Source organism: Meleagris gallopavo, chromosome 5 (assembly GCF_000146605.3).
Source record: "Meleagris gallopavo isolate NT-WF06-2002-E0010 breed Aviagen turkey brand Nicholas breeding stock chromosome 5, Turkey_5.1, whole genome shotgun sequence".
Taxonomy (NCBI): domain Eukaryota; kingdom Metazoa; phylum Chordata; class Aves; order Galliformes; family Phasianidae; genus Meleagris; species Meleagris gallopavo.
The window spans coordinates 37,603,245-37,629,816 of record NC_015015.2 but is presented as its reverse complement, the minus strand read 5'-3'; the positions used below and the strand labels follow the sequence as shown (position 1 = coordinate 37,629,816).

Sequence of the window (26,572 nt, the reverse complement as noted above, 5' to 3'; positions counted from 1 at the left end):
CAGGGCTGACATTGCCAAGCCTTTTGGAGGTTTAAGTGCGCTTCATGGCAGGGAAGAAGGCTGTAGCATGGATCTGCAGGGAGGGGGAGGGGAGCAGCCTGACAATCCCCTTCGAATTATAAACATATCCTCTTTAAATACATTTCTAAGGATAACATTTGTATTACTGCGTCCTGTGGCTGCTGATAGGGCCCTGCTTATCGCCTTGGTCTCTCCTCCTTTCTCTGGGCCCTGCTGGGAAAGGTCCCTATCTGGAGCCGAGCTGGCAATCCTCTGCCAAGCAATTGTTTCAGTCCAGGGGAAAAATTAATTTCTGCCTATCGTTAATTGAGAGAATTGTGTGGAGAGCTGGGAGGGGGGCTGGCGGGGGAAGTGGGGGATGGAGTGGGGAAGAGAGAGATCGTGTTATTAACAGTGTCCCTTTCATAACCAAATACCCTGATTTCCATCAGTGAGATGAGACGCTCATTACAGCAAGAAGGTGATTAGAGAACTTGGAAGAGCTATCAGGCTGAGCAGGAGAGTGCCAAAGAATTCGGGAGGGACTCCCAGCAGAAGGGCAGCTGCTCCAACCAACCATCCCCTCTCACCCTCACTGCCTTCCCCTCCACCCCTCCTCTCCCTGTTGTCCCAATGACCCCCTTCACACATCTCTGGAAAAAAACTGCAAAGTTCCAAAGATCAACAGTTTTAGTGGCTGAAGAGATGCTTTGTGTGGTGACAGAGCCTACACATCCCAGACTGAAAACCCACTGGAGTTGCTGAGGTCCTAAAGGCCCAGCTGACGGCCCATTTTAAATGCCATGCACTAACACTCAAAGAGGTTCCAAAAATGTTGGCCTCCCTCCAAGCTACTTGGGGAGGTCACGTATGGCTTTTCAGAGTATCTCTCATTAGCAGATTCCTCAACAGGTGGCTAAAAACTAGAGCTCTTGACTGTTTCATTCGCTCACATTCGAAGGAAACGACCCCTGATGTTACTCTGAACCAGCTTTTGCACCGCTCTTTCCATGCACAACTCCTATATTTCCCCTACTTAAGAGATATCACTGTTGTGATACAGCCCACCAGCCCCCAAGCCATCTCATGCACCATGTGTATGTCTTCATGAATTTGCTGTCCTTCAGCTCACAGTCGCTCCCTTGACAAATAGCTACAGAATCCCCTTGATTCCTGACATTGCTAGAAATAACTTTCTCCCCCTCCGGGAAGGTAAGCAGCCTTGAAAATTCATCCAGCCCACATAACACAAGAGGATGGGGCTCAGATAAAAAGTTGAATTTCTCCTACCCTACATATGAATGATACAATGAAAAACATCCATCACTTTAATTTTCCTTCTTTTTTAATATAAACCTTTGGCATCCCAGACAAATTTGCAGTGGACAGGAAGACAATAAAGTACTTAATTAATCTATTTAACCCATTACTCCCATTGTTAACATTAGTTAGTGCTTTAGTTACAGGGGTTTTTCTGTTATTAGTCTATTTTCAATGCTGTACTTAAGACTGACAAAAATCCTGCTCTGAAATGACAAAGGGATCTTTGGTAAGTTCCAAACTGAAGAGAAAAAGTGTAAGAGAGAAGCTGAAGTTTCAGCTATGCATCTATAGATTGAAAAAATTACAGGGACTGAACTCTCCCCATCCTTTGATGAAAACCACCCCTCTAAGGTGGTGAGGGTACAGTGTCTCACTCCTTAGACTCCAGGAAACTCACTCTAGCAGAGCATTCACAATAAATAAGTGTGAAAAGAGCAATGCTTTTAAATTGGCTACTTTTCACCTGAATTACACAGGAAGATGTGAAGGCAGACAGAAGTGTTCAGTTTCACAGTATATATAACTCTCCATAAAATAGCACAAACAGCGTCTCCTAAGTCCTACCCCATGCAGATCTCCTACCTCTTCTTAGCCTAATCCCATCTACCCATGACCATGTGTTGAGCTCCAGTAATCTCCAGCTCCTCTGGGATATCCAGACAGTATCCAAAGCAGACCCTCCACACAAGGCAAAGCCTCACATTTTAGCACTAGGTTTCATTCCTGTAGAGTACCTGAAATGCCCAGAAAGGGACTCTTGGAAAAATAGCTGTAGTGCAGAGTGGTCACCATGATCCATTCAATCCTCAGCAATTCCCCTTCAATCACTTATCCCCATGGGACAATTGCTAGCAAATGACAAATTTTTAACAGATAGTTAAGAGCACACACAGAGCCAGACCTAGAAATATTTGAAATTGGGATGATTTGAAAGAATCTGTACATTCAGACTTTCCTCTTCAGCAGTTTCTATTTCTTGCTGATTTCTTGAGGAAATCACCGGTAAAATGGAAATGGAGAACAAAGCCTGTCATAGCTCGTGAAAATTCTAAGTTGAAATTCTAAGTTAGCCATGTTGTTTTCTCCTAAAGACGCTGAGGGCTCAGCCTTGAAATTCTATTACAGTCAACTAATAAATTGATTGGTAAATTAACCCTAAATCCATATGTAGCTCCAGTCTAATATAATTGATAATTAGGCTTTGTGCCAGGTCCTCAACTAATCTGACTTCTGGCCAGAGAGGCTCTGAAAAGGGGAAAAAGAAAGAAAACTGAAACATTACAGTGATATAAGATCTACATGATAATTTCATTAAATGGGTCAGTGAGAAAATAAGATGGAAGTTGACAAACAGCATACGAAGAGAAAAAAATAAAGCAAGTTAAGTGAGAGAAGGTGGGAAACCAAGAAAGTACCCACAGCTTCAATGCTTATGACCAATGACCAATGTTCATGTATATTTTACTACTTTCTTGCCTATCACCCTGTATCTAACTTCTCATTGCCTCTTTCTGTGAGTCTGTCCACACGGGATTTAAAAGGGACAGCCATTATTTTCATTATATCTTTCTGTATTATCATGAGTTACATTGGATCTCATAATAAAAAAAAAAGAGAGAGCACATAACTGAATTCCACCAAAGCACATGTAAGTATCTCAGCAAGTAAGAAGAAAGCCCCCTCCCAAGTACAGTCAGTCATGTTGAAGCCCTGCCTGCTGCTCACGCTGCTTGAGCACCGCTGGTGACACTGAGGACCAAACTGTGGTTAAGTGGAGCGCTCGGAGAGAATGAGACAAAGGTGATAGTACTGAAAACCAGATTATCAGATGATCTGATGATCTCTGGTGTTCCAGGTAGTCCTAGGGCAGTACTAAGTGGGACAGGCCCTACGCTGGCACGGGGCGCATATACCTCCCAGCATCTTTCCTTCAGAATATCAGCTCAGCACAGAGAAAAATTGGCAATCAGACAAATTAATTGAGTGAAAGAGAATGTGATACACCTGTACAGAGGGGGGCAGTCAAACGAGCAGAGCTACAAACAGAACATGAGAGAATTTCAGGAAGAAGAATTTGAAAAACAGGGATGCAACTACAAAAAGAGGAGAATAAGGTGAATTAGACAGAGAGAGATGGAGACATGGGCCATGTTTGGAGGAAAAAGCATGGGGGGAGAAAGGCGGGGGCAAAGTCCGAGGCACTCAGCGAGTTCAGAACAATCTCTATTCTCTACAGCGCTTTCTGTTTAAAAAAAATAAAAAAGGAATGATGGAGAAGGGGAGAGAGTCAGACAAGTTTAATGATGTGTGTTCAAAGCTCAGATTGGAAAAATGACAGAGAAAAGCAGCCTGTTTCGGCTCTAATAAATTGTTCTTTGCTGTAAGAGACGCCTGTCGCAGCATTAATACAGGGCCCTAATACACGGGTCAGGGTTAAGTAATTTTCTCCGGCAACTTAAGCGAATAATGAAGCTGGCAGCGGCTAGTGGCGCAGTGGGAGAGATGGCCCGGGCCGCCGGCACTTTGTCTTCATTTATTATGCCAGCTCTCATGATTTGGGTACTGGCTGCAGCGACGGGAAGCCTCCGCCGAGGAGATATCGCTTCATTTCGGCAAGGTAATGAAAGCTGGGATGGGGGGAGGATAAACCAATTTGCTGGCTGACATGGGAAGGAGTGATTTGCAGACCTGGGTGAGGGAGGGGGGCGGCCAAGCGAGAGGAAGCACAAGGCTAAACCAAAGGGGTGTTCAAGGCCCTTCTCTGAGATAACAGCACCACGTACTCATGGGGAGGGCAATGGAGGACTGAGGGAGGGGATGGTGGGGCTGGAGTGCAGCAGATAGCAGAGGCCAAAAGTGCAGGGAGCAGGGAAGAGCCACCAGAAAGGACGGTGAGAGTAGGAGAGAGGCAGAGATTGGTGGAAGAAGCAGCAGCAGGTTCAAGGGCTGTGGGAAGCCGTCAGGGGAGTAAAGTTGAAGAACATGAAATGGTAGGATAAGGAAAGAAAAGCAGAAAGCAGCCATTTCAGGAAGGCAAGCACAAGAAACAAGTGAAAGGAAAAGAGGTTGTCCTGGCGCTGTGAGGAAGAGAGCCTCCTGAGCTCCTTGTCTCAGCCATCGGCACTTGCAAACTCGCTAAAGTTCATCCGCCCCAACCTCGTTACCCTTCTCATGTTGGAGATACTCCAGATGAAGCACAAGGCTACCCTGAAGCCGCATCACACCTACTTTAGGGAGAAGAGGGAACCTCTGTCTCCTGGACTCTGTCCTCACCACGTGGACTTAGGCAATGCTGCTCCAAGCCTACTTTTCAAAGCAGATTAGCAATGATCAATTTGATGGCTTAACTCTCCAAATACGGGTGTCACTCAGCCCAGGCTGGGCATACTGCCTGCATGCTCATAGTTCCCTCTCAGTACCCCTGCACTGCTGTTCTCTCTTCTTAATCTGAAAAGACACACTCCCAGCAGCTTGGATGCTACCTTTGTTCCTGCTCCAAAATACCTGCATCTCTAAGAGCATATCCCTACCACCTTCAACCCCTATGATCCCCACTCCCAAAACAGCAAGGCGAGCAGAGCACTGCCATAGTCAGGTCTGGGACTTGTACATTTTCCTCCCTTCCCCCTCCTTTCGATGTGGGTTAAGGATTTCCAATAAGGACCAAGTGTTGGAGGCTTAACACTGCAGTCTCTAGAGAAGCAGGCCAATTTCACACTAATCTTCCCCATGAAGGGAGAGAGCATCGGAAGCAAGAATTACATCAAAGAGAAGTTAATGCTGAGAAGCAGACGACAAAAAGGAGCTGCTTTCAGTTTCAAATGAATACACACAGCTGGATTAAGAGATCAGGCAGCTCAAAGCCTGTATCACAAGCTTTGGTACCCAGGATTTAGCCAGCAGGGAAGAGTTCTGATCTGGGGGCCCTTTTGAAAGGAGAGGAGGGTCTTTATAGAGCACTGCAGGTATTTGAAAAGAGCAGAGTAGAAGACAAGGCAGGCTGATCTCCTGGTCTGGCCTCCACTGACCCCTTGTAATAAATGTCATGACAAACTCAGATAATGAGATGGGCTCATGCAGCTTATATAGCTCCTGAAGCCTTCTTTTGGTAAGTGAGTGGCTACCCTGTTATTTCCCCCTACCCCACGTGTTGGGAAACATGAAGCCAGTTAGGGCCACCCTGCCTACTTGGTCTGGGGCATTTCAGCTTTGTGGGAAATAGTCCTTCTGATCTTGAAATGTAGGCAATTCAAGTGCAAGTAGCAAAGGCTCCCTGCAATATACTCTCCATAGGAAAGGCAAGCAGGAGCTGATTGCAGTAAAGTGCCTGTTGCCCCATTTTAAGCAGCACTGAAGTGAGTCCCAGTGTGCTCCCCCCTCCAGGAGGCTGACAGGTGTAAATCCCACGATGAATGAAAGCACCGATCCCTATAAAGCTGGTGTCTTTCCATGCATCTCTGCTCTGATTGACTTGTCGGCTCTCTAAGGCTGACTATCAGCTCTGTGCTGCCTCCAATTCCAGGTGTGATTTAGTTTGGAGATGAGAGGTGACAGTTAACATTGGTACTCGTCAGTGTAGATCAGACACAGTCACGCTGTCTTCTCCTGGCTTGCTCACCTCCTCCCCTATGCTCCCACCTCTCTAGTGTCTCCCACTCCTACCTGTTGCTCTCATTCTCCCTGCTTACCCTCATCCAATCCCTGTTATATCCTTTGCACCCCCCTCCATCACCATTGCTAGAACTCATCTTCAGTAAGTTGTTCTCTTTCGCTCCTCCTTTCTGATCCAGCATAACATATTTGTAATGCCTTCAAGAAAGCTTCCCTTGTGCAAAGACTAGGAATTGCTGTTTTGGTGTGTCTTTTCCAGTCCCCTCTAAACCCCAATAAGTAGTATTTTGAAAATATTCTATTTGCCAAACATTACCCATTTCTCCATTTATGAGTTGTTCATCAAGTTGAATTTCCTTGAGAGTATTTGCTGTTTTGTATTCACCAATTCCACAAAATGAGTTTGGGCTTGAAAACAGAAGAGGGGTTTTATATTTGGTATATGAGATTATACCTTACTTGTTTGGTTTGGAAGAACTCCTTATAGTGTATATGCCGTGACATCCTAGAACAAGCCTAAAAACAAGGTTTCTGACAAATATTCAGATTTCATATCTGGAACTCCTCTTTGATGTAAAACTTCCAGTTCACAAAATACTTCCTGACAATGCCTACTGCCTATAACTCTAAAAAGGAACACAGTGGAAAAGAATCCCACTTATTAGAGTTAATAACTGCAGAAATTCTTCTATGTAATCACATAGCTCTTTTTAGGCAAGGTAACTAACTGTACATCACTATTTACCTATTATTTCCCCACTTGTGTTCAGTTTTAGTACCTTGTAGTTTCTGTGATAGTTTTTCTTTAAGCCACACTAAATAAATAATTGTACCAGCATGATCAAATGGGAGATGACTCAGTGAGCAATGCATTGATTAGGGTCAGCCTCCTCAATTCCCATAATTATAATTTTCAGTAACTTGTGTAACCGATTCTCAACGAGGTATAATCTTCTCTTTTTCAAACGGTGGTCACCCATCATCACATGTTTCAATGCACCAGAATGTGATCATGAATTTACAGATGGCAAACTGAAGAAGACTGGATGGACAATGGAGAACAGGCTAAGAATCAAAAATGACCCCGACAAATTGAAGAAAAGGTCTAGAAAATAAAGAAAGCAGGTCAGCCAGAGCACCACACTCAGGCAGGAATAACACAAGCGGATGCAACTATACAAGTAAAGGAAAGGACCCGCAGAGCCACACAGCCTCAGCACAGGACTTAGTAATATTCTTGCTGCTATTGAAAGTGATAAAGGAGATGGCATAAAAACTCCCTCTCCAATCTGAATAATCAACTATACGAAATCATGGGTTCGGAAAAGTATCAGGTAGGTAGCAGCACTACAGAAAAGTGAAGAAATAGACTCAATTTGAAGACAAATCTCCATGCAAAGCTGTTGTAAAAAAGCAAATAACATACAAGTCTCTGTAAACAAACTGAGAGGTACTGAGGTGAACTTCTCTGCCTTTCCTTGCCCCTCTCTGAAGGCTTAAGTTCCAGAAACAAACAAGCAAAAAACACAAACCAAATCCAATTTAAAAACAAAACAAAACAACCACACACAACCATCCAGGAAGACCCAGGGAAGCAGAGCAAGAGTGACTGGAGACTTAGAAAACCTGTCCAGCAAGACAAGGTTGTAATGAGGTTTATTTGGTCTAGAGGGGGAAAAAATAGTCTGCAGATGATGACAACCATCAAATACACAGCAGACTGCTTTAAAGAAACAAAGTCCTTGGAGAGTAGACGGAATAGCCTGAAAATGCATGAAGAAAGATTTAGAAAACTGGGAGAACTTTCTAGCTATGTATGTGGTAAAGTCCTGAAAGAATGTGATCTGAGATGAGGTAGCATTGTAAACTTTCTTAAAGGCCAAGTCTTAGGTAAGCATTTGGGAGGAATCACATAGGCATTTAGGAGCTGGATGAGATGAATTTTTCCACTATATCTTCTTTGAATCTGGAAATACACTGAGAACACTCTACTAATGCTACACAGACTACCAATAACTCACATAGCCCCAGAAATAAGCACAGTGCTGAAAATCTGCAGTGGAGCCACATTAACATGAGAATGACAATAACATGAGGCATTAACGAAGTAATGAAGTTACTGTCTATGCTTCCCAGCATAGCTATGACAAAAATGAAGGAGAGAGGAAAAGCAGAAGAGACATTATATATGTACTGTGGTACTGCTGAGAATCTGAAGGAGTGTCCCCTCTTCTTTGCATGAAAAGCCAAGATGCAGGGTTTGGTGACTGCAGGTCATCTGCTCCAGGTATTGTGGAGTTTTGAGATTCTTTCTAAGTTTGATTATTTTAATGATAAAGAAAGTTCTGAGCCCTTGAGCTTCAATGAGGTGTGACAGTAGTTCTGTCCAGACCTCGTGAGATAGACAGTGTTGAAGAATACAATTATCCATTAATTCAAACTAGATGAATATTCATTCTTAGCTTTTTCAGTGATATATTTCCTTTAACCATAAATTATTCCTCTGGGAGAAGATCTGCCTTTAGAGCCATACCAGTGTGTAAATAGTGCTTATACAAGAAACTATTAAGGTTGGTTCCTTCATGTTTGGTCTACATTGGATTGATTTCATTTGTTTACTTCACAGGTTTTGTTGACATCTATATGTAACCACTAATCCTTGTAACCTGAAGTTACCATGGATGAGATATATCCCCAGCCTTCAGATCACCAAAAAGTTGCAGCTCTTCCTCTTGACATCACCTTGAATCTGAAGGGATGTCTTTCTCTATACCTTCTCTATATCAAACAAGGCTAGTCAAAAGCACCAAGTGGCACAATATACAGCTGTCCACATCACCATCCTCAAACTACAGAAGTTAGTGGTAGGGCATATCTGCCTGTTTCACGAGCTCCTTGCGACACACCAGTGACAGCCACACTTAGTAGCTGGATACTAAACAAGATAGACCACTTGTGTATTCTTCAGAAGTATTCCAGCATCCCTCAGTTCTGAGAGCACAACAGCAGAGTACTGCATGTTCTTCACCACATTCCGATACGTAGTCCAAAGTTTTAATGTTAAGTTTCATGTTGCTATGTGGTGATAGATGCCCATGTTATCTGTGGATCACCAAAACAAGTATGAGGCACTGAAAAAATGGAAATTGGAACTCCTCCCAGGTATACTCCTGGAAACTGAAAGTTGGGAGCTTTCAAGTTCTAGCCTACAGAACACCTTGGTGAGGTGAGACCAGAAAACCAGAAATTCAAGTTTAAGTGGTGGAACCTCAGGAAAGCACAAACAGAATCCACTGAAAAAAAAAACAAAAAAAACCCCTGATACCCTGGAATTAACTTAAATCAGACCAGAGACAGAAACTGTCCCTTTAGTGCACTCTCCCATAGATCTGCTCAGTTCTTGCCCAACAGCTCTGCAACACTGAAAATTGACCACACTCAAGCCTGCTCTCACTGCTCAGACATTTCTCAACATCATCTTAGTTTCTCCAGTCCCCAGCTGCCATCTAGCATTCTTCATCCTCTCATTGTCGGAATCTAAGTTGCTTCTCTCTTTCATACAGGTATGTGACAGCTGTCCTCCTGCTCCATCTAAAATCCTCTTCTCCAGGCTTGAAATATGTGCTTTCCAATCTGTCATCTACTTTCTTTCTTGATTTTTCCTCTACAGAAGTTCCCATCTCTACCTATGCCCAGAAGGGAAACAATCAAAAGTACAGCCTACCTCGTGCATCTGGAAGACTATCCACTCACCCTCATATTGCCTAAAGAAGATTCCATACTGGGAACTGCAGATGGAAATGGGCAGAGTCAGTACTGAGTGACTGAACCTTCCAGCTTCTGTTAACTCACACCCCCAGCAGTTCTTGCAGGTCTCTCATTTCTCATGTATGAATACTCTTTTGCTTGCATTGTGCTGTCAGTGTTGGAATGGAGCAGCAGAAGGAACGAGCTGCATTTTAAATGTGGCGAGAAGTCTCCCCAAACAGAGGGCTACCTTCTGACCCCAAGAGAGATCCCCACAGCTTTCCAAATGCCCTTTTTTCTCCATTCAGCCCCATGGAGCCCAGAAGTTCAGTTCTGAGGAGCAGATCAGCTTTTAAACTTCCTACTTTCTCCTGAAAATAAACTCCCTGCCTCCTATACCTACACTCCATGCTTTTGCCATGCATCCATCCATTCCCCTTCCTGCTCCAGCACCTCCTTCCCCACCTCCAGCCCGAGTGACGATCCATGAAAGCCCTCAGCAGTATGTCACGGGAGTGATAATTACATCCCCCGCTTGCATCATGCCGCCTGCTGCTGACCTCTCACCCCTCCTCTCTTTTAATCACCCCTTGGCATCAGTCACTCTGACAGGGCAGCAGCACAGGCCACGTGACCTGTCAGCCTAGGGACGTGACTTATAGGGCCCGACCAGTGGACAAAGGGAAGGGAGATAGGCAGCATAAATCTCCAGGGTGAATAAAAGAGAGTGATGGGGCACTCTGCTGAGGCCTGCGTTAGCAGATTCTTGGCCTCTTGTTATTCAGACCAGAGTTATGGTGATGAGGAAGTGGCCGAGAGTGACACGCACTGGTCCCAATCAACCTTGCGAAACCTGCAGAGACTTAGAGAAGCCTTAATGTCATGCTTGGCTGGAGAACCCCAGTGAGGCTGGCGAGGGCCTGAGGAGCAGCCAGGGCAGTCACCAGCCACCAGAGGCATCTGACCAGCAAAAGCTTAATCTGTCACGACAAGGCACTTAGCCACACAGAACAAGGACAAGAGACCTAATCTCAACTTAGTGGAGCTGGGGCAGGATTTGCACATCCGGGAACTCATTACTGGCTAAAGACAGTTTTTCCCCCCCATTGCTCCAGGCTCCCCCAGTCTTCTGCCCACTCACAGGCTCCCCTGCCATACAGCTCCTTTCCACCTACTCCCCTGCACTATTCATCTATTGCTTGGTAGGATTAAATCATCAGTGCATCAGTCTGCTATTGCCATTATGAACATACAGGACATTCAGGGTTTCCACAAAATAGCAGACTTGCATCACTCCTCTGTTGGGAGAGTTGCTCCTCTCGGTACTGCAGAGACCTTTTACTTCTGTATGGAGTGCAGCAGGGTATGCACTAACACCTATTACAATGGATACTGCAGTTGGACAAAGGGCACCCGAGAGGACATATATGGAGTGCCACTGCTGTGCTGTGATAGTCACCAGCTATGACAGTCCCTACAGATCATCTCATCCCCTTCATACATATTCCTCAGGAGGGAAAGTGACAAAGGAGGATCTGACATTCCCAGTAGTAACTTCCCCAATACCACACCTTCATGAAAGAGAACGAAGCCCAAGAGTTTGAACCCAAAAGGTATAGAGAAGAAAAAGAGCCCAAGGATGGAAACTGGAGTCAGTTTTGAATATACTAGAGAAATTGTAAAGAGAGAAACACCTGGGAGGAAAACAGGGAAATTTTAAATACACTGCCTTTCATATGTTTGAAAACCACTAGTGGTGTCTGAAACTAGAGCTCTTCAGTGGAAAGTCAGACATTAACAATGACTTTCCTGAGGACTCTGAGAAGCAAAGTAATGAGGCCCATCTCCAGCTTTAGATACAGTTGTTTCTGAGTCCAGAGCTAGGAGAGATTTGACTCCATAAGTATCTTTTATCTGGGAACTACCATGTCTCAGGTGCTCAGAAGCAAGAAGTGTGAAAGCACCACAGGCAGAGGGGGAAAGCAGTATGCTTACCCTGCTCCCCTGGTACATCTTGTCCTGTCCTGAAACTGACCCCTCCACACCTTACCTTACAAGGCTTGACGAGCACACCAGCAAGGCCAGCTACTGATGTTGGGTACTCATACTGTGCAAAGCATCACCTGTTACCACTTGCTCTTGCCCCACACTTCCCACCCTCTCCTGCCCAGGGCCCCATCTCTACATGATGGCTTCTCCCTGGGCTGAGGGGAAGCCTCGCAGCCCACTGCCACCTCACCAGCTGGGTCCTAGCCTCCAAGATGGGAACATACAGCTCCCTACCCTCCTCCCCCCATCTGCCTTTTAACGATGATGGAAACTGCTGTCAGCACGCAGCGACAGTAATAAACACTCCTCTTAATAACACAGGGTGTCCCTCTTATTAAAATGAATAGACTTCAGTGGTTAAGCCAGGCTGTTTGCCTCGCAGACTGATGGGGACTGCAGCCCTAAAGCAGTGCAGTTTATCTGCCGTAATTATTGCAGCAGCTTTGACTGCAGGACATCCCTCGTTACAGCACTGTACTGTCCCACAGGCAGAAATACAGGTACATGGTCAGACCAAGGTACCAACACACGAGACGTGGAGAAACACAGATAATTCCCTGCGTGCCTGCAGACACCTACAGTAAGTGCTGAGATGTGCAGCCATGGAAGAGAAGAGTTAAATGTATGTACAGCCAGGCTTCAAGGCATCCTGAACCCCACTGAAACCAGCGGCAGCAGCTGGTGGTACCCTTTCTGTTTCTTTCAGAAGCTAGTAACACACATACACAAACCACTCCACACTGAATGAGATAGAGGGGGGCAAATGCTTGGTCCATGAATAAGAATCTTCACCAGCTTGTGATATCACTGCTCAATCTTTCCGGTTCCGCAGTCAATGAGAGGTACAGGATAAATGCATCTCAGACTTTACATACAGTGGAACATGGGGAAAAGAGTTAGTGGCACTTCTTGTGTCTAAACTCTCTGGGTTTCAGATCTCAGCTGATTTGTTTCTCATCCTTGAGGAAGCTGTCCATTTTTACCTACCAAACTCACAGTATCTCTGTATCCCAAAGACCATCCATCTTTCACCAAAGACCATCAAGTTTGGATTTGGGGGACAGGCAAGGAAACCACTTGATAAGATGCTTGCTGGTTCTTCTACAGGTATATTTTATATTTGGACTTGCTATTGGACAGCAGTCTCCATGCACACTTTCTGGGCTGAGAAATCTCTGCCTATTTCCACAGCATTTGGAATCACTGAATCATTAAGGTTAGAAAAGACCACTAAGATCACCTAGTCCAACCACCAACCCACAACCACCACAACCACTAAATCATAGCCCTAAAAAACTATGTCCCATTTACTAAGCTGACTAGTTCTACACATGGGCCCAGAACTGACCAGGGACTAATGCATGGGGAAGAGCTTCACTTTCCTCTTTCCAAGGATTTTCCAAATGGGAAAAACCTATCAGAAAGAAAAATGGCATTAGCACATCCCAACATCAACTGCACTGCCATCTCAGAGCATTGCTCTCTGAGACTTTTGTCCTTACAGAGCACAGAGCTTTTGCATCACTCTTATCCTTCAATGCACTAGGGCAGCTTTCTGCACCACCACCATCATCATCTGGGCCTCAAGCACCCAGAAACACCCAAGCTGACCAACCTCACAGTTCTCCTCACAGCTGGCCATAGGCAGCAAATCTAGAAGTTGTCAATTTAGCAAATTTATCAGTTGGGCTGAATCAAAGTATTCACGTTCAGCTAGCTGGCAGGACCATACCATGAAGAACCAGGTTGAGGTACATCTGCCTTATTATCAAAGAGAGACACTGGCGCCTGCAAGCTCTTCCTAGAAAACATTCCTGGCACAGCATATTACAACCTCTCAGGTTCTGCTGGTGTTCGGTACAGCAAGAGAGCACTGCAGCAGATAGAAAAAAAGAAACAACAAATGAAAGAACCAGTCTCTTTCAAGCAGCGGCTTGCTGGATTCAGGAGTGAATGCATTACAAGAAAGCTGCAGACCTGGTGTTTGTTCTCATATCCCAAAACACTCATGTCATGGTCACATCCTGAACTGTCTGTATTTCTGCCTAGATGAAGGTTAGCAAGGATGTCTTTTGGGGAGCAGCTGACAAATGCAAAACAAGACAAGCATGTAATTAATCTGAAAAGCTTCTAAAGAATCATTAGTCACCCAAAAATGAATCCATATCTGTACCTACTTGCAAACAGACTACAACAACATTATCAACATTACTTCCAAGTGGGAAAGCTTGAAAAGCAAATGGTATCCTGGGCTCCATCAGAAGAGGAGTGGCTAGCAAGGACAGGGAGGTGATTGTCCCCCTCTACTCTGCTCTTGTGAAGCTCCATTTGTGTCCAGGTCTGGAGTCCCCAGTACAAGAAAGACAGAGAGTTGGTGGAGAGGGTCCAGAGGAGAGCCACAAAGATGATCAGGGGACTGGAGTATCTCCCCTACAAAGACAGGTGGAGGGAGTTGGGTTTGTTCAGCTTGGAGAAAAGAAGGCTGCAGGGTGACCTAATTGCAGCCTTTCAGTACCTAAAGGGAGCCTGCAAACTGGAGGGGGATCATCTCTTTGAAAGGGTTAATAACTGCAGGACAAGGGGAAATGGTTTTAAGTTGAGGGAAGGAAGATTTAGGTTGTATGTCAGGGGGAAGCTCTTTACAGAGAGAATGGCGAGTTGCTGGAACAGGCTGCCAAGAGAGGCTGTGGATGCCCTGTCTCTGGAGGTGTTCAAGGCCAGATTGGATGGGGCCCTGGGCAGCCTGGTCTAGTATTAAATGGGGAGATTGATGGCCCTACATGTGGCTGGGGCATTGGAGATTCATGATCCTTGAGGTCTCTTCCAACCCAAGCCATTCTGTGATTCTGTGAAAGAGGTAGCAGTATACTGAGTGAAGTCTGAGAAACTCCTAACAGGCCTCCTGTTCCACATAGCCAGCAGAGGAACTTTTTCTTGAGGACATGGCTCATCACTGCTACAGTGAAGTGACTCACACTGGAGAAGGGATAAGCAGCCCTCCATAAACCTCAGCACCAGTACATCATTTCTCTCCTTCCACAGGTGTCAGCTCCAAAGCAGCATTAAGGTTTGCTGCTGAAGGACTTCATCACACCCATCAGCATGCAGAAGTTGCAGGGGCATAGACAGAGGAAGGCTGAGACCTGTGGCCAACAACTTGGCAAGAGAACAAGGAGCCAGGAGAGGACCAGTTCTTAGCCAGCACCTCAGAGAATTCAGACCACTTTTGGAGCAGGTTCCTAAGTGGGCTGACAGAAGGCAATAGATGCCAGCGAGCTGCAGCACTCTGCAGCTCTGAGCAGGGCACTGGGAAGAAGTGGGAGCTGTGAAGAAGCAGGCAACAGAAGGCACATTGCAGACAGAGACTTTGAAGCAGTGGACATCCAGAGAAACTGAGCCTCATGGATTCAGCCCTATGAATTCACAAGGCTTGCGTGCTCCAGGAGTCTGTGACATGTCAAGAAGCAGATGAAGAAATTATTCTGAGCAAGTGTATTTTTCTCCCATTGCCCTGCAGACAAGCACATACAGATAAAGAGAGACCTCTAGTGATGCTGGAGGGACTCTGCCTGTCCTCCCCTCTGAGCGTCCCTCACAGCCAAAAACAAATGTCTTGATTGCTCTGACTGCTGCAGCAATCTCCTTTCTCCTGAGCCAGAGGAAAACAAGTGCTGATCACAGGGAATATCCACTGACCCATAGAGGCAGAGAGGTGGTACTCAAAACAAGAGAGTGATTATGCCAGACTAGGAGTGTCCAGAACTAATGCAGAGAAATGACATGGATTTGGGTCTTGCCCACACCACCTCTTGAGATGCAACTCAAGTTCCAACACAGTCCTGAATTGGACATACAATTCACTATGAAGAGGACAGGTGGTTATCAATGCTGGAAGATGATGTGCAATGGGTTGCAATTCTGAATATGTGACTGAAGTTTGCATCTGGGAGGGAAGAAAGCTCAGCTGCTGGCAGCTCAGCACGGTTGGAAGGAGGAGAAAGGAACAGCAACTTCTGGCTGAGGCCCAGTCACATCAGGAGATGCTATATTCCCATTGCACAGCCCTGACAACCACAGCATCACACATATAGCTCCAGGACAAAAGAGCATTTTAGTTCTTGCTGAATTCAACTTCAGAGCCCCAGTATCCAGGTTCAGCCCTAGACAGGATGGACTGGGCACACACAGAATCACACAGACATGTTCATGCCAAGCTCCCCTAGCTCAGCACAGGGAGATGGCAAGCAAACACCATTCACCTTGACTCTGGCAAAAGAAGGCTCTGTGTCATGCCCAGGGAAAGAGTTTCTACATCTATTCAGACACAGAAATACTACATTAAGTTTTCCAAGTATGAAGTGTTAGAGAAGAAACACCAAAAGAAGAGGCAAAGCTGAAGACACCCTTGGCTATGGCAGAGACGTAGCAACTGTGTTGTGCAAAGTCAAAAAGCAGACAAATACACTCATCCTGTAGACCCAGGGCAAGAAAAGGGCTACTGCTGCCTTTTCTGCAGCTCAGAGCCTTGATTATTAAGTTAGCAGCTTCATAGTCCCTTCCCTCCACCCTGCAGTTCCTCCTGTTGGCCAGCCAGCATGTAAATCAAAGGAAAGCAGCTCTTTTCCTGGGCTTTCTTTTCCTTGCACTAGTCCAAGCCTTGGTGACCTCCTGTTGGGAGGGAGTAGTTCACCGGGGCTGTCATATTTTGTTGGAATGTTTTATTTTCTGTGCTGAATGAAGAGTAATTGTGGAAAGGAGGGAGAGCATGAGCAAAAGAAAGTGCATGCGCTGCCAGCCAGGCTGATGTCCTTGTCCCACAAGGTTATGGATCCATTTTAGCTCAAATAATAATAAAAAAAGCCTCACAGAAGCAAGGGATTCATAAAACAAAATATGAGCTGGGCACTTGGCAGCAGCCGCCCACAGAATGGGAAGAACAGGTTGAAGCTTGGAGGCAGAAAAGCTCTGTATCCCATTGGCAGCTCAGCAATCCCAAGGAACTGACAAGGTTTGTTATGGTGTGCACGTGCATGTGTGCACATATGCATGAAGAGAGAGGTGACAAACCTGCTTTCTCTTTCCCTGCCTACTTCACTAATGTTATTTCAGATATTCGATCCCACAGAGCTGAGGACACTCGGACTGAGGAGCGTGCAGAACCCACATGCGAGCAGATACAGGTGAGAGCAGCTTGCCCAGAAAGGTCTCCTGTTGCCCTACTGGGTTCAAGCACACTGCACGGGCACTGCAGAAATGCAGCTTTAACTACTACTGCACAGGACGCTTGCAGTGAGCATTTCTGTCCAATTTAGATGACAAACATCATGAAGTACAGAATAGCAAAACAGCCCACACCTGAAAGAGAGAAGTCTCCCTGCTAGAATATAGAAAACTCTGTAAAGTATAAACTTGCAAGTTTGGGATGAAATCTCAAGAGGTATGTGAATACTTCCAAGTGACAAATGACAAATAAGGCCCTGAGGGTTTTGGAAAAAAAAAACAACACAGCAATCTTACATTTATTTTTGTTCATACTAGGTGAGCTCTCATAATAATTACTATTTCTTTGTTGTAAGAGGAATGAATGATGGTTTCCTACATTCAGAGGCTATGTTGCTTGTTGATTTCTGGTCTGTCAGGACAGACACTTAGATCAGGTTCAAAGGGACAGGGATGAATTAGGACTACGTGGTACTTTGGAGGAATCCACTGTCAATAAATGATGAGTTAGCTAAAAAGAAGTGCACTGAATATTACAGAAACTGAGCAAGCGTTGTTGAAAGATCTATTTTTCTCCTGATAGGTGTTCTTAAATTAAAAAACAGAGTTAATTATGAAGGCTCAAGGCAGGACCTGAGCAGTCATGTGAGGCTCCTGAGTTTAATGCTCAGAGAGCAGAAAACAACACCACTGATCAGCACCCACATCAGCGCAGACCATAATTGACTTTCGCCCATCAACTCGCCAAGATCAGCAACTCAAAGCTAGAGGTAACAAAGTGGAGCAAAAGGGAATAGAAACTAAGGACATACTGGAGATGCTTTCTGAAAGAAAACTAGCCATCCTTAGTCTATCAGTAATTTCTGAGCAAAATCATGAGAAAAGAAGAAATCATTACCTGGACTTGCAAAAAAAAAGGACATCAGCTTGAAGATGCTGCTGATGAAGCTAAACCACGACGAGGTGAAGGTGACAATTCTGGCACAAATTTGAAAAGAAATGAGTAAATTGCTAATTTCAGCACAGCTGAAGGTCAGCCTCGAGATGGCAGGATGTGACCTTTAGAAGTGCTGTTTGATGTTGCTTTTTCAGCGATTAGGGGCAAGTAGCAAAATCTGACTGTATTAGCAAATCTAGGCCAGAGAAGCAGTGAACTTCAGAAATGGATAACAGCAGGAACACATGATGCTGATGGATTCAAGGCAGCAGTTGTTTCTTGTCTCCAGGCCAACTGCAGCTGGCAATCCACGTCAGGCCATAGCGAGGACAGTCTGCTTCTAAGAGAGGTGACTCACAGCAGGAGGGGATCCAGCCCAGGCAGGGCTGAACAGCTGAACCAGGGCTCAGTGCTATAATACCTGAATACAGAAGGCAGGTGCCAGTAACAGGGCCCATCAACAGTCCCAGTCAAGGTGTAATATGAACCGTGTCCAGGGGCCATCCAGGGAGTCTGGTGGGCTGAAGTCAGTGCTACAGTATAGATAAAAGGTCTATCAAGGAGATGAGGCCAGAGACAGAACTAGAAATGTGTGAAGCTACAGTTCAGGAAAGGAACAAGGACTAGGCTGAGCTTAAATGATGCCATGGGCAGCAGTTATTGGTAGGTGTCCAGGTGAAACCACTCAGGGCAATTAAGTCCAATTAGTAGCCCCAGGGGAGTTTTGTTTGATCTACAGATTCTTTTCATCTGGAGAAGAATCTTCCATACAGGGAGTTGGTGACATCAAAAACCAAAAAACTAAAAAAGAAAAATACCAATCACCCAAAACTAAATTAATAATAATACAAACGTCTTTCAAAGAATGGTTGAGGTTGGAAGAAATGTCTGGATGTCATCTGGTTGAGCCCCCACATTCAAACAGGGATGTAGAGCAGGATACCCGGCAGAGCTTGGCTGTCACTTGAAGGAGGAAATTATCATCACTGAACTCCAGGAAACTCCTGGATTGCTTACATCCTGCTGTGTTGATCCTCCAACAGGTATCAGAGCGGCTGAAGCCACCCATGACAGTGAGTGTCTGCAAACCTGAGACTGCTCCTATCTGATAAGAAGGTTCCTTCACTTCTTCCTGGACAGGTGGCTTGTAGTAGACGCTTTCAATGATATTGTTTTCATCTGTCCTTCCCCTTTTCAAGAGATTACCTCAACAGTGGGAGTGGATGCTGTCATTCTTTCCTGCATTTGAGCTATAAGGCTCTTTAAGTTGTGTCTCAGAGAAGAGCCTACAACTTTCATCTTTTCTGATGCTGCACAGCCTGCTCACATCCTATGCCTACACCTCTTGTTTGAATTCAAACATCACTGCACTAATCCCCAGAAGCTGGCACTCTGGGCTTAGGGACTGTGAATGCCTCCCTAGGCACAGGGAGGAACCCTTCCAACTACTGATGTTATTGATACCAGGATTCTCACTCGCTCCAACAGCTGACACCTCCATCCACAGGCCTAAACCGCTGGTCATACTCCAGTAGTTGAGACCCAATCCCCCCCTACACTGGTCCCCCAGTAGCTGGAACTTTGAGCTCAGAGTCTACAGATGCCTCCCTAGGTCCAGAAGGATGCCTTTCATCTACTGATCTCTTCTCTCTGATGACCAGCAACAGGACCTGAGATAGCATAAAGCTGCAGCAATGGACATTCAGGTTGGATATTAGAAAAAGGTTCTTCAGTGAGAAGATAGTTGGGCATTGACACAGGCTCCCCAAGGAACTGGTCATGGCACCGAGCCAGTGGAATTCGAGAAATGTTTGGACAACACTCTCAGAAACATGTTTTGAATATTCAGTGGTTCTGTGTGAAGCCAAGGAGCTGGAGTTGATGATCCTTGTAGGTCCCTTCCAATTCAAGATCTCTGGACAGCTCACATGCTAAAAGAGGGCATTTGTTTCCTCCAATACTGCAGAACATGCTACAGGACCAAACACCAAAGTGCGCTTTCTGTCCTGAGGAGTAAGTTGTGCTAATGGGAGCATGTATGGACCCAGACAGGTACAGTGCTGAACAGAGTGCAAAGGCAACACAGAAACTCCTATCAACATTAGAGGTTCCTAACTATTGTGTCTTGCTGTTACTCTGGTATGTGATAGACATGTCTTTGTAAGAGTAAAAACATACAGATTGCTTAATTGTTTTCAGTCCAATGAAATTAACTGGAGTGGAGGGAGAGATAAGAGAAGCAGTAGGGAAGAACTGGGTTGGTGCTGTGATGGTGCCTCGTGCTTGGACTACACATACCCCAGTCCCAGACCCAATCAGGTAGGGAAGGCCAAGGAAATGTGGTGTGGCCATGCAAGCTCAGGGTCTTCCCAATGCCTAATCCTCTGCCTTTTCTTGCACCTCTCCATCATATTGCTTCCCTTTCCAGTACCATCCTCTCCCCTATCCACCCCATGGGCTCTGAAGGAAGCGGCATGGTGATTGCCATGCCCATAGACACATTGGTTGCTTACTCCAAGCTGCATCCAGCTATTTATTTGATGTAGAAGCCTTCACGCACTCCCCCTCACCCCTCGCCTCCTTTCACCATCTGTCCATTTGCTTGGAAATCTGTTCCAGCTGACCCCAAGCTGACCAGCACATCCCTCGTCCCTCCATCCTGCCACAGGCTCCTCTAGACGTGCCCAGCTCAGCTCAGGGGCTTTTCGCTGACTATGCAAATGCTGCCCAGCCAGCTGGTGTCTGCCTCCCAGAAACACATGTTCCAAAGCCCCCTGGACAGACATGGAGGGGGGGACATGTCTCTGCATCCCGGCCCGGGGGCTGCATGGGGAAAGTTCCTTAGCCAGGAATTATTTGGCAAACAGATGGAAGGAGGGAAAGGAGAAAGGCAAAATGGAGAAAGTAAGAGCATGTTGTGAGTGTGTGGAAGTGTGGGTGCATAAGGTTGTCTGGTGAGCATGTTGGAGTGAGGATGGAGGTGGTGGGAGGGGTGTGAGGAAAGCATACAGATTGCAGGAGGCCATTGCTGATGGTTTTATGGCTCTTTCCTCCTAATGACAGCTTATGCAGCATGCAAAGTGGGTTCTGATAGCGCAGCATAAAGGAGATGCAGCTGTCACAGCCAAGCATCAGGCCCGTGGAAATAGCCCCCCCAGAGAGGCACTAACACACAGCAAGGCCAGAAGGGCTCATTTAAATTCATCTGCAAGGTCTTTCCCTTGCCCACCACCAAGCAGGTCACCAGCTACTTGCATTCTCTGGGTCCCCATTCACACACAGGGAGAGAGTGAAGATGCTGAAGAGAAGCTGAGGATTTGGGGAGGGATTTGGGGCTGTGCTAAGGATGGAAGAGTGCAGAAGATCATTGCCACCACATCTCACTGGGGCTGGCAAGCACTACAGGGGACACAGCCAGCCAGAAACCACCTGCAGGCAGCAGTCCGGCCCACCTGGCTGTCTTTGTGAGACGGAGCCTGTGGCACAGCCACTTCCTGAGGTGCTGGCAAGGAGCAGGATTAATGTGATAATGGCTGCTAGATCTGTTACATGCATAAAATGAGAGAAAGGACTGGAAAGAGAAGGACAAAGCATTTAGTGTGCCTCTCATGAACTTCCTTGGCCCATATGGCAGTGATGCTGCTCCATCCAAAGGCCAACACAGCCCTAATGTCCCAGACAGAAGGAAAAGGCTGGGCCAGTGCATTATCACATGGGGCTTGGTCTCTTTTTCTCCACAGAATACAGAAATGTCTTGCATATATCTCTTTCAGGTTCTTTCCCTCACGATTTCCAGCTTCTAAGTATTTACAGATAACATGAACAGGGAGACACTGAGCGGCACTTCACCATTCATGTATCACTGCCTTCTCTAGGCTTAAGAAAGATCAGGATATCTGCTCTCAACATTTTACACAACTCTCTCTTACAGTGGCAGTTAAGACTAGAAAGAGCCAAGGTACCTCCTTTCCCCAACTTAAATTTCTGCTGTCACAACAGCAGCTCAGTCCCTCTGATAAGGACCCGCTGGGCTCCCTGGGAGAAGGCAGGATGGCAGTTCCAGATGTAGCTGACAGATGATGCTCTTCCTGGCCACAGGCAAGAGCTGTGGATGGTGAGCTGCCAACAGTAGCTTAAGGAAGAAATGCAAAGTGCATATGCAAAGGAAACCATGAGGTGACAGCATCAATAGAGCGCACAGGAGAACTGCTGGACACTGGAAACTTCTCCTTTATATCCTAAGAACAAGTGGCAACACCTTGTCTCTGAGTCAACTCTGATGGTAGAGAAAATGTCTGTGGTATGAAACAAGCCCAGAAAGCACCACTTGCTTCTTCCCAGGGAATTTAGCAGAACAGCATCCAAGGTAACCAGAACTGAGTCTGTTCCCCAAAATGTATTCAGTGTGGGTAAAGGAGAGCCAGCACCCAAAGGTGGAATGGACTGGTCCTGCTCACATTTGTGCCCACCTGGTCTGAATTTAAGAATAGCTCCCAGCCAGTCTCTGGGTTTTACCAAGAGCAAAGTGGGCAACATGAATGGATAACACCATTCCTTAGGTGTATGCGTGATGTCATTGGTTTAGTGTAAAAAACACAAAGTTTTTTTTAATAACTGAAGAACTGGATTATTTTCACACCATGGCAAGGCCCAAGAAAGGCAAAACAAGGGGAAGAGCAGCTCAGCAGAAGATGGGAGCACACAGCCATGAGCTCACACTGCAGCTCTAGCGCTCAGTGCGTGCAGGCTCCTGGCAGGAGGTGGGTCCTGAAGCAGAACTGAGTATTCACTTGGCCATGACCGAGGCACCTCCTCTCCTCCTGTCCCCCAGTGAGCTGGACACATCCTGGCCGGGCCCTCTGGGCTGCAGAAGGCTGTGAGGCAGCATAGGCTGAGGGGAGTGCTGCACCTCGTGTCTCTTCTCCCTCTGTATGTACCTCCCGGTACGATTATTAAACGCGAATTACAAGTGATGTGACCCAAGCGATCTTTATTTCTTCTTTCACCAAGCGGTGCCTGCGGGGTCCTGATTCTGAATTCTGTTTCAATTACCGATGCCATTTTAACACAAAGCAGTTTCTGTCTGCAATTACCGGCACTGACGGCAGCACAGAGACAGCTCGGGTGGCAGAACACAAAAGCTTGGCATCTTCTGCCTGTTTGGGAACTTTCATTTGCTGTGATTAAAGGCGGGAGGCGCGGGAGGTGCCTGCACACAGCAGTGTGCTGCTGGCTGTGGCACACCTCCGTGGCGAGGTCCCTGAGAAAGTAGCCCTCAGCACTCACCTCCACCGTCACTCGAAGGACTCCAACTGATGTTGCAGCCACTGTCTGCAGCCTGGCTGGCAGTTAACCCCATCGTGCCTTACACAGTAAGGAAAGTCTGCCGGTACTTCACATTTTTCAGAATACACTCCCTTCACTCACAGTTGAAGTGCAGCCTCCTTTAGGCAGGAGGCTAGGAAATGCCACGTACATCACTGGCACAAACTGACACAGGGATTGGTGAAGAGGAACCCCACATCCATTGGTGCTGGTACCAGGAGCCTCACACGGCTTCTGAAGTTGGCAATTACTCAAGACAATGGGGACTGCTCCCAATAGGGCAGGCAGCCGGACTTGCGTGTTGTTCCAAAGCCAACAGCTCCAACAGCAAGGCATCCTCGTGGCTCCCAGCAAAATTCGCAGCGGCTGTGGTTCTGACAGCTAAAGTCAAACACAACGGAATTCAAAGCATGCACCTCTGTGCATCGCTCCACGTGGCTGCAGCTGTGGGCCCAGCTCTGCCCCAGGGAGCAGCCAGATGCACCCTTGTTTGTGCCCCAATCACCTCATTTTTCTTCTGCTTCTTCTCTGGCTGCGCATCTTTGTCCTTCAGCCTCCTCTGAAAGCTCATCCGGCCTGTGCAAGAGCCTCAGGCTTATTCTTATCATCCATTCCTTTTGTTTTAGAATCACAGAATCACTGAGGTTGGAAAAGACCTCTAAGATCACCTAGTCCAACCAGCAGCCCATCCCCACCACGCCCACTAACCATGTACCTTAGTGTCACATCTACATGTTTCTTGAACACCTCCAAGGATGGTAACTTCACCACTCCCCCTGGCAGACCATTTCAGTGCCTCACCACTTTTTCTGAGAAGAAATTTTTCTCAGTATTCAACTGGAATCTCTCCCAACTTAAGGCCACTATCTCTCATCCTATATCCAATCTCCAATGCTGACATCTGCACTGTTCCCTCACTCCCTTTTCCCATGCCATTCATCAAGTACAAGCTCCTTTCCCTGTGCCCTTTATACTGTTCCTGAAGTTTCAGCAGACCCAGGAGCTGACTGTTGGTCCCGCTGGCTGCTGAGAGGTACTGTCCATATTTATTTGTTAATTTGCTTGTGCCTTCTCCCCTTGCCTATTCTCAGGCTGTGGGCTGAGAGGGGCCATGGTGCCCAGCAGTGGGATCTTGGGGGGTAGGAGTTGATGATTTCCAGAGGTCCCTTCCAACTTCTATGATTCTGTGATTCCCCATGCCCACCCCACCACGGGACAGCCCACACTACCAGCCCCATCCCTGGGAGCTGTCGGGATGAGGAGGGGCGATTTACAGCCTGGCTGCGGGGCGGCGCGCATGCCGTTTGTCACTCTGAGCCCTGGCACCTTGTTCTACCTGTGTTGCGCATGTTTTATTGGTGTTGAGCAGAGGGGGGCCAGAGCAGAGGGGAGTCTGGGAGGAAAAGCACTCAAGTGAAAAATGAACCAAGGCAAACGGGATTGAGAAAGAGAGAGAGAGAGAGAAGTGCAGGGGAAGGGGGCGAAGGGGCCAGAGTATAAAACACAAGACAAATGTCCTCGCTGGCAGCAGGGTTAGGGGAAAGAGGAGAGGGAAGAAGTGAGGGGGGCAGGGAGGGAAAAGAAAGAGAGAATAAAGACGGTGCCTCGTGGCCAGCACTATCCTAGTGGGATCAGGTATGCTCATGTAGTCAGAAAAATAATTCTCAGCCTAACAAAGCAGGAAGAGGGGGGGCGGGAGAGGAGGAAAGCTACAGATCCAAATGGAAAGTGCCCCAGGGTGTCCAATCTGCTGGGTTTTGAAATAAAATCATTTTGCCTCATCCCCCTCCATCCCCCACCGGGGAGCCAGCTCCTTCCTGTACCCCCACCACCACAAGGAGTGGGACCAGGCGGGGAGCAGGAGGTCTGCTTAGCATTGCACGTCCCTTCCATCCTTCTCCCTCAGTGCTAAACTTTCAAGACAAAAATCATAAAACGAGGTGCTTTGTTGGTGAGGCGGATTCAGAGATCTTCCTGTTAGGAACAAGAAAGGGAAGAGACAGACAGAGAGCGAGACAGAGAGATAGCTGGATGGAGGGCTGGCTTTGTGCTTGCAACAAGCCACTAAAGGTGCATTTTTAATTAAATTTATACAAAATGTGTCAGTTTTATCTCTATGTTTCAAACCTGACTCTTTTCTATCAAAGTAAAGTATTGATCTTCACTGCCCCGAAGCTACCTGACTGAATTAAACAGAATAAATAGAAGAAGGACTGAAAGGGCTTAGAAACAACTGCAGAGAGGCGAATGTTTAATGGCTCCACAGTCATTTGCTGCAATTAAAAACAAAACCGTTTAGAGGGGCTGTTAACACCTTGAAGTCTGAAAATCCTCACTTCAAAAAAAGCCCCAAAACAGCTCCCAGGCAAAACATTTTAATTGCCATAAATACTTCCAACCTCAGCCATCACTGGCGTATGCGCGCATTGCACAGACAGACAAACAGACCCCTGAATCCAATGGGACAGACACCATGCAGCTGGCAATACACAGCTGTGCTCTGTATGGACACTCCAGCCAAGGAGAGGTGCACACCCAGTATGACCCAGACACAAATCCACATTATGTAAGCAAAAATACCACAGATAGGACATGATAAAGATGGATGTTTTAGACCCATGCATATATTCCAGGGCCATTTCCTAGTGTAACAGAGCCCACGTAGAACACTATTCTCAAAGCTGGGCATAATCAATTGCACGTCATACAAGCCATAGGCATCCCACAGGGCTCTCTCTCTGCCTGTCATATCACAGGAAGATGTCGCAGACCCTGTGCAACAGTGGGTCCCACTTGATCACACCCTAACTTGGGGCTTGTGGTGAGATTTTCTGAGACAGGCAGGCCCAGCAATTGCATTAACGTCCCTTGAACATTATGCAACTTAAAAAAGGAGCACATTTTTTGTTATCTTAAAGCATGTACTACTGCATGACTCACCAAAGCCTTCCTGAATGTTGCGTGCATCCCTCAGCATGGAGATTTTCCATCGCTGCTCTGTGGTCCTACCAGGGTTGAGCTCAGCAGAAGAGCTTGATTTGGGGACAGCAAAAGGCTGAAGAGCTCTGTCAGCTTTGAGCTTCCACACTGACAATTCATCCCTCTTCCTGGGCATTCCTGGGACAAAAGCAGCAGGTTTATGGCAGGAAACTGGTTTTGCAGAGGATGTGTAGATTTCTATCTCAGCTGGGGTACCATGAGCTGGGTGGTGTGCTGTGTTCCTCCTGGGGATGGTCTTACATACAGGTATTAGGAAATTTTACTTTGTGTATTTGAAAATCTGGAAGGACCTTCATAGCCTTTTCACTGAAAATCAAAATTAACAAATTCACTGGCCTTGTACAACATCCTGGTCAGTGA

At 46.5% G+C, this 26,572-nt stretch overlaps 1 protein-coding gene across 2 annotated transcripts in view; it reads right to left on the bottom strand.

The window, feature by feature from the left end:
* GPATCH2L (G-patch domain containing 2 like) overlaps positions 1–26,527 on the bottom strand; it is a 71,659-nt gene extending 45,132 nt beyond the window's left edge. The window contains exon 1 of one of the 2 annotated variants that reach the window (XM_019615759.2): positions 26,153–26,527. The gene's annotated coding sequence lies outside the window, so the exon portion shown is untranslated. The remainder of the gene's footprint in view (positions 1–26,152) is intronic. The other variant, XM_010711747.3, reaches the window with a different exon arrangement.
* Positions 26,528–26,572: the final 45 nt, after the last annotated feature.